Genomic DNA, 12,067 nt, shown 5'->3' on the forward strand with positions numbered 1-12,067 from the left:
ACAGTCAAGGTAGGAGAGCCAGGAAGAGGCTTTTATTTAGAGATAAAGTGAGAGGACAGAGCTCCCGGCTCACGCCAGGAGGGAACAAGAGAGCCCGTGGTGGTGCGTTGTCCAGGGGTTTTATAGGCCGTTGAGGATATTTGGGAACGTGAAAAAGAGCTTAGGGGTGTGGACTTGTTATGTGGTCCCTGAACATTAAAAATTAACTTAACATAAGGAATTTCCTGCCTTGATTTCTCTCTGGGACCCCGGAGCCTTGGTCTGGGAGCATCAGAAGGCCGCCTGCCAGACCCCAAGGTGGGCCGAGGTATTGTCTGTTTGCTAAAGAATCCTGCCTCTTGAACTTCCTGGGTGTTAAAATGCAATTTTATCTTTAAGATGGAATTTCTTCCTACCTTTTACTATGCCGTCTACAGCTGGGTCTGCCTGCTAAGTTAGTTGCTCAGTTTGCAAAATCACCTCCTCAGATCTGAAGGAGGAAAGACAGCACATAGGCCTGGGCCTTTTAGCATGCTAAAGTGAATCTTACACATGATTACAAATGATTAGCATAATAAAACGTGCTACTCTTCTTTATGTGGGGAACGTTAACTGATCTCACTGAAGAATGATTCTAGAGCTTAATGTTTAACACAGTTTTAGCAGGGGGTTTCCTTGCATGTAGTTACACTGCTCTGACTGCAAATATCCTGCCTTGCTCTTTGCGGAGGCCCTCACCCTACTCTGACTACATCCACGGTCCCTGTCTCAACATGTCATGAAGGTCCAGCTCAGTGAAATTTCACAAACTGAATATACCTCTGTATTCAATACCTGGATCAAAAACGCACATAAGTATAACGTTGGCAGCGTTCGGCAGAAACCACATGGTTCCCCAACAGGGCACTGCCTCCACTAGGTCACCCATATTCTCATGGCTGAGAGCAGACAAATCTTTCAGGGTGGTCTTAATTTTACACAAAGGAAAGAATACAGCATTAGTTTGGCTTGTTTTGGTTTGTTTTCATTCCATCGGTTGTTTGGGAATGTATCACTATTGAATATCGAAGAATGAATTTAATCATTTCTCTGTTACTGTTCGTGTGAGTGGTTTTCAGTTTGAACAATTAGAAATATTCTATGCACATTTTTTCTCTTTGTGAGACATGTATATATATCTCCTGGGTCTACATGGCAGTGGGATTTTTGAGCATACACTTCAATCCTCCAGCTTTATCACATACTGTGAAATGTTATCCAGAAGGCTCTTTTTTTTTGTATCATTAATATAAAATCACATGGGTAACACTGTGGTTACTAGACTCCCCCCATTATCAAGTCCCCACCACAATCCCCATTACAGTCACTGTCCATCAGCGTAGTAAATGCTACAGAGTTGAGACAGGGACTGAGGATGTAGGCAGAATAGGGTGAGGGCCTCCGGAGGGGGCAGGGCAGGATATTTGCAACCAGAGCAATGTAACTACATCCAAGGAAATCCCCTACTAAAACTCTATGTTAAACATTAAGCTCTAGAGTCATTCTTCAGTGACATCAGCTAACGTTCCCCACATAAAGAAGTGTAGCACATTTTATTATGCTAATCATTTGTAACCATGTGTAAGATTCACTTTAGCATGCTAAAAGGCCCAGGCCTATGTGCTGTCTTTCCTCCTTCAGATCTGACAAAGTGATTTTGCAAACTGAGCAACTGACTTAGCATGCAGACCCAGCTGTAGACGGCATGGTAAAAGGCAGGAAGAATTCCATCTTAAAGGTAAGATTGCATTTTTAACACCCAGGAAGTTCAAGAGGCAAGATTCTTTAGCAAGTAGACAATACCTCGGCCCACCTTGGGGGCTGGGCAGGCAGCCTTTTGATGCTCCCGGACCCAGGCGCCAGTGTCCCAGAGAGAAATCAAGGCAGGGAAATTCATTATGTTAAGTTAATTTTTAATATTCAGGGATCATTTAATAAGCCCACACCCCTAAGCTCTTTTTCACGTTCTCGAAAAATCCTCAACTGTCTATAAAACCCCCTAGACAGCGCACCACCACAGGCTCTCTTGTCCCCTCCTGGCGTGAGCCGGGAGCCCTGTCCTCTCACTGTATCTCTAAATAAAAGCCTCTCCCTGGCTCTCCCGCCTTGACTGTTTGTGAAGCTAATTCTTCGGCTCCGCAAAAAAGAACCCCGACATCAGAGTCACTACTTGTCTTCTCCAAAAGCCTCTTTTTTAAACTAACTCTCACAGCCCTGGCGAAGCAGGAGATTCCTGGTTTATCCACACCGTGCCAGCATTGGGCATTTTCTGTCGTGGTCGTCTTGTTTAGTACTCTTAGTGGTGTATGACAGGCCAGGTAAGGGTTTTATTTGCCCTTCCTTGGTAACTAAAGAAGCGGAATATCTTTTCACATATCAAATAGACCTTTTTAAAGAAGTGTCCTTGGCATGTTTTTTGCCACTTTTATATTGTGTCGCATTTTCTAGTTGACTGGCAGAAGTTCGTTATATGTGCTGGATATAGTCTTTTCCTGGTTCTGCTCTCTCTCTCTCTCTCTCTCTCTCTCTCCATATATTTAATGCAGACCAGTTCTTAATTTTACTAGAACCTGTCATTTCATCTGTTTTATGCAATATATTTTGTTCTGTCAGAAGTGTTATCCCATAGTAATGTTAGGCAGGAAAATAGATATAAGCGGGGTGAAAAAGAAAAAGATCCAAAATTAATCAATTAAAGCTCAAAAAGCCAAGAGCAACTTGGCCTGGAATGTTTGATCATTTCCCAGATAAAGGAAGGTCCCTCAGCATAGCCCGTGTCTTTATTGTGTTAATCATTCGGGCCCATCCGTAAACAACCTAGTGAAAGGCAGGAAGGATTCCAGCTTAAAGACTGTATTTTAATACCCAGGAAGTTAAAATTGTAAGATTCTTCAGTTTCTCTTAGCAAACAGACAATAGCTCAGCCCACCCTGGGGGCTGGCAGGCAGGCTGTTTGATCTGCCCCCAGACCCAGACGCGGGTATCCCAGGGGGAACGTCCCTGTGTTGATTCTAAATATTCAAAGACCACTTAACACGTCTGCACCCCCAGCCCTTAGTCACGTTCCTAAAGAATCCTTAAACGGGGGAACCCCCAGCCTTTGGAGGTGCTCCTCTCTCTGGGGTCGCCCGCACTTTCTAGGTGCGTATCCTTTTCATCTCTTCCCAGCCTTTCAGGGGCGCCTCTTCTCCAGGGCAGCCCGCACCCCCCTTTCTCCAAGTGCTCCTTTTGCCTTAAGTAAGCTTCTCACTTAAACGCCTTGTCTCTGCGCCTTTCCAGGAGTAAGTGTTTTATTACTTTGCTTTGTCACTCCAGTCCTCCGAATTCCGGCTTCAGCCTCCCCTCTGTCCTCTCCCAGACACGCAGGGAGGGGCTGCTGGGAGCTCAGACCCGGGCTTGCAAGTTACCGTCGCCTGGGTGGCCGGGGACCGCGGCTCACAGTCATGCTCTTCAGTCACCTGCCTGAGGGTCTCCCTTCTTTACCTACAGGAAGTTCGCAGAACACAATCTCACTCCACCCAGTGCTCTGCGGCTCCCCCAAAGCCTGGGGTGGTGGGGACTCAGTTCCCAGGGGTGCAGATCCAGGCAGAGGCTGGACGCCAGGGGACCCTGGCTTAGGGAGCTAGCAGGGGTCGCGCCCCATGCTGAGGAGCTGCTCAGTGAACTTCCTTTATCATTCTGATGTGCTTCCCTGACCCTCGCTTTGATGAATTCCTTCCGCACCTTGTCCTCTGACTTCCTGCGTCCCCGAACCGGACTGTCCCTGACACCAAGAATGCAGAAATCCTTCTATTTTCTCCCATAAATTCATTCTTCATTTTCGTCACTACATTATGGTTTAGAAGTTCATTCGTAATCACTTTGTTGTGATGTGCATAGCGATTAATACTGTTTTCCATGAAGATCGACACACTTCAATTTATTTACAATTATCTTCTGATTTCTTTCCTCTCACCTGTTACTTCCTCACAAGGTAATGCCGCATCTGGCTTGGCACTGGTCTTTCTGTGTAATCTGGTGACCATTCTGCCCCCCTGCCCGCCTCCTGAAGACTTCAGCATGGAATCCCAGGACACTACCATTCAAGGTCCTGGTGTCCAGGCTCTTCAATGGGCCTTTTTGCCAGAGGATCCGTTGTTCTCACATTTAAGGGAGAAACCCACTGAGTTGTGACCTATTTTAGTCATTCCTCTCTCTTGCTTTGCTTATCTTTTCTCAGCTCCTGTTGCAAACCATCTCCCCAAGGGTAAGGTAACAATCTGTGTAAGAGAGAGCCTGCAAAGCCTGGCTGATTTTCTCCTGGGTCAAAGGACTGATGAAGCCCTTGACCAGTGTAACAGATACAGGCTTCATCCGAGGCAGAAGCTAGCCAGGCTGGCTTATGGCCCCTTCGGTTTTGGGGTTTCTTGTGTTTGTAGGTCCTCAGCTGTGATTCTGACCTCCAGGGCGTTCAGGACCACCCCCCACCTCCCCCAAAGCAATTGGAAAGGGAACAACCGCCAACAGGAAGCTCTTGCTGAGAGCTGTGGCCTGAGAAATTAGTTCTTTTGTTGCAGATGCAGGAATCCCAATAATTCTGTCCCCTTCCGGGAAGCAGGCAACCGAATTACTTTGCTACCCACTAGTGTGATTGTGAGACTCCCTCCTTCCGTTAGGTTCTGCAGACCCCAGGCTGGCAGAGGGACTGGTGTCTTGGGTGAAGCTTTGAGGGACTCTTGAGTTCTGGGCTGACCATTGTGTCACAGGTGGAGAATGTGACCACCAGGTGGCCTGAGAGCTGGACCTGGGCCATCGGAGGCCCCATGTCCTTGCTTGCGAGCTCTGCCTACCATCCCAGCGGGAGCTGTTCCGAGGACACAGCCTTGGGGAAGCAGGGCGTTGCTGAGACCATCTGGATGGGGTCCATGACTGAACCCAGGTAAGGCCCTACGATAAGCCCTAGAGATCCTGGGGTGCGGGAGGGGAGCAGGCATCTACCACCCTCCGGCACGGAAGAGAAGGCTCTCCCGCCCCCTGCTTCTTGAAACTGTCACCTCCCAAACTGGAGGGCCTGGGCTCTTCCTCAGTCTCTCCTTATCTATCTATGGGGGCCAGTTTCTGATTTCACCTGGGAAGCTCGCAAGATTGCAACCTAACAGATTTTTCTAAAAGCTCCAGGAAGTCAGTGGGGACTTGCTAAGGGTCCTCCATGGAATAGGTTCTGTGGTGAGTCTTATTCATGTACGCTACCAGGGTGGTGCTGGGCATCTGGTCCCAGGACCTTGATCTGCCTTCCAGGCGAACAGCTCAAAGCTGGTAGGTGGTGCTGGGCACCGGCCCTTGGGCACCCTGTGCGTGCCTGCCTCTTGGACCGCTCCTGTGCATGCATCCATCCCTCCGGAGGAAGGAAGGACTTAAAGCAGGGGAGGAACCATCGAGGACCCATGGAGGGGACAGGGCAGGGCTGGCGGCAGGAATAGTTTGGACTGGAGATTTTGGTTTTTACTAGGGCCTGGACCCTGACTCATACCTGCGGTCTTGAAGTCCACGGCATCCTAGGTGAGGGGCTCGTAGGCTGAGGGGTTGGAGGGGCCAGTGTGCTCAGTCCTTCTGCTCGGGCCACGCTCGGGGGGTGGGATGTGCCGGGAGTCTTTTGGACACAATCTAACGTGTGGCACTTGTGTGGGGTCCACTGGAAGCCCTCGCACAGCGAGGAGGGACTCCCTCGGTCTGTGTGGGTCCTGCAGGGGTGCAGTCCCACCGCTGCTCTGGAACATGCCTGGGTCTGTGGGGTAGGGGACACCCATATTTTAAGGTCCTCTCTCTGGACCACTCTTCCTGGGAGGCCTCCGTGCTTTTGGAGGCCCCACCACACTGGGGAAAGATATAAAGGAAGCTTAGGAACAGAAAAGGAACCAAAAAATATAAGGCCTTCCAGGTAGGGTCACCGTCGGTGGGATATTCTATTTTATACAAGCGCCTGTTAGCAATTCCCCAGCAAAGGGACCGTGTGTACTCAGGATGGTGAAGGGATCCCAGGCCTCAGAATCACGTGGATGCATGATCTCCAGACGCACAAAGAAACATGATTAAGGGTATCTTTGTCTCAAGGTGTTAGCAGGAGACCGGCAGACTTTCACCTCAAGAACTGTATGAGCAGCAAGTCTTTCAGTAAACGTGGTTCAGTGGTGTGGATAATGTGAAGGTTCCTGTGGCCAGGATTCCCACCTGGCCCTGGTCGGATAGCTCACTGCACACGTGTGGGCAATACATTGCTGTTGACTCTGTATAAAGAGCTCCACCCTCTGCTCTGGATGGCATGGTGGCATGGCGACACAGCTGTTGCATGGCTGCAGAGCTGCAAGGCTGCAGGAGAAGAGACACTGGCATGGTGGCAGTGCCCAGAACAGAGACTGAGACGGCTGCAGGGGCTGAGAAGTCCAGAGGCAGAGACCAGCTTGCTGCCTGCAGACTCACTCTGAGTGGATGGGATTCTAGCGATTGACTGGCCACCGTGGGAATAAAGTTGTTAGTATTGATATTTTGATGTCTCCCCATGAATCACGAATGTTCCGAATGACATCTGGTGTGGTGAATCCTTGGCAGAAGGTTTTCAACTGACTTCGCCCACATGTGTCAGGAGAATCACCAGCTACTACAGATCTAGCCTTTTGAATTGTATTTCTGAAATAATAAGACTTGGAAGTCAAAATGCCTCCTTCACACACAGGCCGCAGAGTGGATGTTGCTTAAGCAGGCATGAAAACCACCGGAATCTCGTCCATCTCCATCAGAGTCCCAGGACGACCCGGTGCATTATCACTGGAGAGTGGTATTTTGAAAGGACTCTTTCTGGGTAGTAATTCTCAACAGTGGACTTGAAATATTCCGTAAGCCATGCCGCAAACAGACGTGTGGTCACCCGGGCTTTGTTGTCTCACTGACAGAGCACAGACAGCGTAGATTTAGCACGATCCTTAAGGGCCCTAGGATTTTCAGAATGGTCAGTGAGCACTGGCTTCCACTTACAGTCACCAGCTGCATTAGCCCCTGACAGGAGAGTCAGTCTGTCCTTTGAAGCTTGAAGCCAGACACTGACTTCTCCTCTCTAGCTATGGAAGTTCTAGATGACATCTTCCAAGAGAAAGCTGTTTCATCTAGGCTGGAAGCCCGTTGTTCAGTGTAGCCACTTCATTCTCTCTCGGAGCTGATCTGCTGGGTGCCTCGCTGCAGCTTCTCCATCAGCACCTGCCGCTCCCCCTGCGCTTTTCGGTTAAGGAGACGACTTCTTTCCTTAAGCCTCTCAAACCAGCTTCTGCTGGCTTCACAGTTTCCTTCTGCAGTTCCCACCCCCCCCTCAGCCTTCCTAGGATTGAAGCGAGTGAGGGCCTTGCTCTGGATTAGGTTTTGGCTTAAGGGAATGTTGTATCTGGTATGATATTCTCTGCAGACCACTAAAATTTTCTCTTTATCAGCATAAGTTGTGTGTTCCCTGGAATAGTCCTGTTAAGTTCTTCTGAGACCTTTTCCTTTGCTTTCCCAGCTTGGCTAATTGCTTGGCACAAGAGGCCCAGGTTTGGGCCCATCTCAGCTCTCGACATGCCTTCTTCGCCAAGCTTAACTATTTTCAGCTTCTGATTTAAGGTGGGAGACATACGACTCCTCCTTTGAATTGAACACTTAAAGGCCATTGTAGGGTTACTATATTTGAGTGTGTTGGCAGCTCTGTGTGTAAATTTACAGTTGCAGATCTGTGTGTGTGTGTGTGTGTGTGTGTGACTAGGGTCTGTCGCCATTATGACGCTAATCTGTGATTCACAAGCTGGGGAATGGCATAGGGGAGTAGGGTCAAATATTGGGTTTGTTTCTTGAAAAACAAAAGAATTGATTAAGTGTGGAGGTTCCCAGTAACCATTCAGTGGTCTTGAATTAAGGAAATAATAATCTCAGTTTATTACAGTCAAGACAGTTGTAGAATCAGCTGATTCACCATCTAATCTGGGCACTTTTCTTTGTGAGAGACACCTATCCATTGCTACATTTCCATGATATTGTTCTGTCTAGACTTCCTATCCCCACTGGAGGTAAAAAGAAAGATCCACATTCATAAAGTATATTTTACTAGAAAACTTCCATATCACCTAGACTACCAAATTCACTGACAAATTCTACAAAAGTCCAGGGTTTTTTCTCGAATCCTACCATTTGCAACAACATGGATGGAGCTAGAGGGTATTATGCTCAGTGAAACAAGCCGGGTGGAGAAAGACAAGTGCCACATGATTTCATTCATTTGTGGAGGATAACAGTGAAGCAAAACTGAAGGAACAAAACAGCAGCAGAATCACAGAACCCAAGAAGGGACTAGTGGTTACGAAGGGGAGGGGCTGCGGAGGGTGGGTGGGGAGGGAGGGAGACGGGGACGGAGGAGCATTATGATTGGCACACATAATGTAGGGGGGCGCGGGACAGCAGTTTAGCACAAAGACAAGCAGTGACTGTAGCACCTTACTACGCTCATGGGCAGTGACTGCAATGGGGTGTGTTGGGGGGGACTTGATAATATGGGTGAGTGTTGTAATCACGATGTTGCTCATGTGACACTTTCATAAGATTGTAGTATACATATCTTAATTTTAAAAGTCCAGTGTTATTTCTAATATGAACTATTGTCATCAAATTCCTCCTCTCACCTGCCACACTTGAAGGTACGCTGTCTGGTTTAATTTGTCGCCCATGACCCAAGTGACGGGACAGAGCGGTGGTCTGGGAGCGGCTCATTCTGGGGATGAACGGCTTCTCAGGGGGCAGAATACGCAGGGAGATCCCTGAGCCTCTCGGCCAGTCCCACAGGTGTCAGGCCGCAGTATTGCCTGCTGCCCCATGCGAGGCCCCATCTAACTCGGGGAATCAAGGAAAAGAAAGTTTTCCCCATACACTGCGACAGACAGTGTCTTTGGAGATGAGAAGTAGAAACTTATAATTGTTTTCTGGTAATTAGCAACTGGGGAACAAGTTTCTCAGCAATATTCTCAGCTCCCAGTCCCGCCTTCTCACGGCAGCTACGGGTGAGAACATAACTGCAGCCCCGCGGGGAGGGGCGGTCACAGTCACAAACCCATATCTGGGGGTCTGGCGGCCTGCCTCCCTCCCACACGAGTGCCGACCACCACGCTGAGCCGCGTCCTGGCAGCTGAAAGGGGTCGGGTGAGTATTTTCTATTTCAGTCCGACAGGCAGATGCTGGAGGCAGGGAGGGTTATCAGGAGTCCGGGTTAGGAAAACGGATTCTTCTGGGGTTGAACTTAGTCCAGGGCCAAACCACACAGGAAGGATGGGTTGTGCTGAGGCTGGAGCTGATCTGGGAGAGATGGGGTCCTGCACCCACACCACCCCTGAGGGCTCCCAGTGTCATTCGGTGTAATCCTCGCTGACAGTCTTGGCTGGTGTTTACTCCAAGCGATAATGAAACCTGATTTTTAGGAGCTGAAGGACTGTTACCTGAAATCAACCAGTCTACCTTATTAGGAGTCACACAGTCCAATTTCAGATTAATGGTAGGGCCACTCTAATACCTCCAAGGTTTGTAATAAAGACTAGAATAAACCTACAGGATCATCTAAGCCTGTGCAGAAAAGGTGTGTCCAAATGGCAACTGCTGGAGTAGAAATGATATCTCTAAATCTGGGTGTTTGAAGAACTAATGGAGACAGTCATGTTTCCCACTCAGTATATCATAGCCCGTTGATTTTGCTGACATTGTTCTCCATCTTCCAATAAAGAAGGAAGCAATTAAGTAAACAGTAACATTACAACAGGGGTTCAGTAGCAGCTATTAGCCAAAAAAAAACAGCTTGTGATGTACATTCTGTGGTTTAAGACTCATCTCTTATGAATTCCAAGCTCCACAATTTCAATTTACAAAATATACATATTTTGACCTTAGAGCTTCTGTTTTGTGTACACGTCTCATATTTTAAATTCCCACTGACCTTGCCTTCAGGGTAATTCTTTCCCTTAAGTGATGTTAATGAACAGAAAAGTTTTAGATTTGAAATGAGTAATGTGTGTTTTCCACACTAACTTGTCCTGTCTTGGTGTTTCAATGTCATGATTAGGGCGTGACATAACGCACTGTGACTTCTGCAGTAGGTGTCGTTCCACACCGGTCATGAAAATAAATTAGTGGGTCTGTGGCCAATACCATATAAAGAACAGCACATGCTTTAAACACAGTTTGTCATGGAACAGGTCCCCAGGATTACACTACAGTCTGCGCATCTACATGTTGTTAAGATATGTAAATATTTATTTATGATTGATAGAGTTTCTGAGGATCTTATGGAGACATAAGATTTAAAATAAATCTTTAAACATAAATGGAATATTCATTAAAACATTAAAATACTGCCTGTCTAAAATAAGGTGATGTGCACGAGAATGTGTAAATACACACAGCTATTTTTTTAAGAACACAGCATGCTAGCTTTGCTAGAACAGTTTTGTGTTTAAACGCATTGCCAATATGCCGGTCCAGCCAGGTCCAAATCTCCCCCTTCCCATAAAGACAGTTTGGAATGTTTTGGCAAATCATTAACCTTTATCTGTCTCAATACTACTTTTCAATGAAAATATTAGTACTTGCCCTCATGACTTTATGAAGAAAGAGGATGTACCACGTACACTGCCTTATGGTAATGACCCATATTCACAGTCAACTCTTGGAAACCTGTTAAAAATCCTATAATTACTTAAAAGCAGAAACTAAAGGGAGTGGAAACTACTGACTTCCAGCTGACATGGCTCATGTAGCTCATGTCTCATTTTCCCATGCAGGAATCTCTGGCTCAGAGGAAGAATTTCACTCCCTGGGATTTTACAGAATGACCGCCAGGAATTTGGCTACAGGAATGATCTTTTTGTTGCAAACTACAGTTGGAAGTCTGGGGAATTTCTCTGTTCTTTACCAGTATCTCTTCCTTCACTTGACAGGATGCAAGCTGAGGCCCACAGATCTGATCCTCAAGCACCTGACTGTAGCCAACCTCTTGGTCATTCTCTCTAAAGGAATCCCCCAGATGATGGCAGCTTTGGGGCTGAAACATTTCCTCAATGATGTCGGATGCAAAGTTGTTTTCTATGTTCACAGAGCGGGCAGGGATGTGTCCATGGGCACTACCTGCCTCCTGAGCGTCCTCCAGGCTGTCACCATCAGTCCCAGGGATGCCAGGTGGGCACAGCTTAAAGCAAAAGCTCTCAGGGACATGGGCACCTCCGCCATCCTTTGCTGGATCCTAAACATGCTGCTCAATATTTTGGTTCCTTTTCATATGACTGATCAAAGGAAATACATAAATCTCACAAAGAAAATAGACCTTGCCTACTGTTCCACAGAATTTTACGGCAGAATCACACAGTCACTTTATGTGTCTCTGGTATCATTCCACGATGGCTTCTGTTTGGTGCTGATGCTCTGGGCCAGCGGCTCCATGGTGCTCATCCTGCTAAGGCACAAGCGGAGGGTCCAGCACATTCATAAGAACAACCTCCGCCCCAGATCCTCCCCGGAGACCACGGCCACCCAGAGCATCCTCGCCCTGGTGAGCGTGTTCGTTTCCCTGTGGACTCTCTCCTTCGTCTTCCACATCTGTCTGACAGTTTTAAAAAACCCTAGTTGGTGGCTGATTCACACTTCTATGCTGGTCACCGCGGGCTTCCCAACCGTCAGCCCCTACGTGCTCATGAGCCGTGACCCCAGAGTGTCCGGGTGCTGCTTTGCTGGGTCAGGAACACAAAATCCCCTAACCTCCTCATAAACACGTACATTATGCATATTCACAAAGGCTAGTTGTTTGCTTACTGATCCCCTTCAAGCATATCACATGTACACAATGCTCACATCCAAGAGAGCGGTAAACAAGACGGACTGTACTTGTGCCCCAGCAGCGGTGATGGACGAAATGTGATCACTTTATCAAGTTTGTATATAATATAATCCCCCAGTACCTGTAGTTTCACTTCCCATCGTTACAGGTCAACTGCCGTCTAGAGGCAGATGATCCTCCTTCTGA

At 47.7% G+C, this 12,067-nt stretch overlaps 1 pseudogene; it reads left to right on the top strand.

The window, feature by feature from the left end:
• The first annotated feature begins 10,879 nt into the window (after nt 1-10,879).
• On the top strand, nt 10,880-11,844 carry LOC118910009 (vomeronasal type-1 receptor 4-like; annotated as a pseudogene).
• The last annotated feature ends 223 nt before the right edge of the window (nt 11,845-12,067 follow it).

The sequence above is a fragment of the Manis pentadactyla genome, assembly GCF_030020395.1.
Source record: "Manis pentadactyla isolate mManPen7 chromosome 15 unlocalized genomic scaffold, mManPen7.hap1 SUPER_15_unloc_1, whole genome shotgun sequence".
Lineage (NCBI taxonomy): Eukaryota > Metazoa > Chordata > Mammalia > Pholidota > Manidae > Manis > Manis pentadactyla.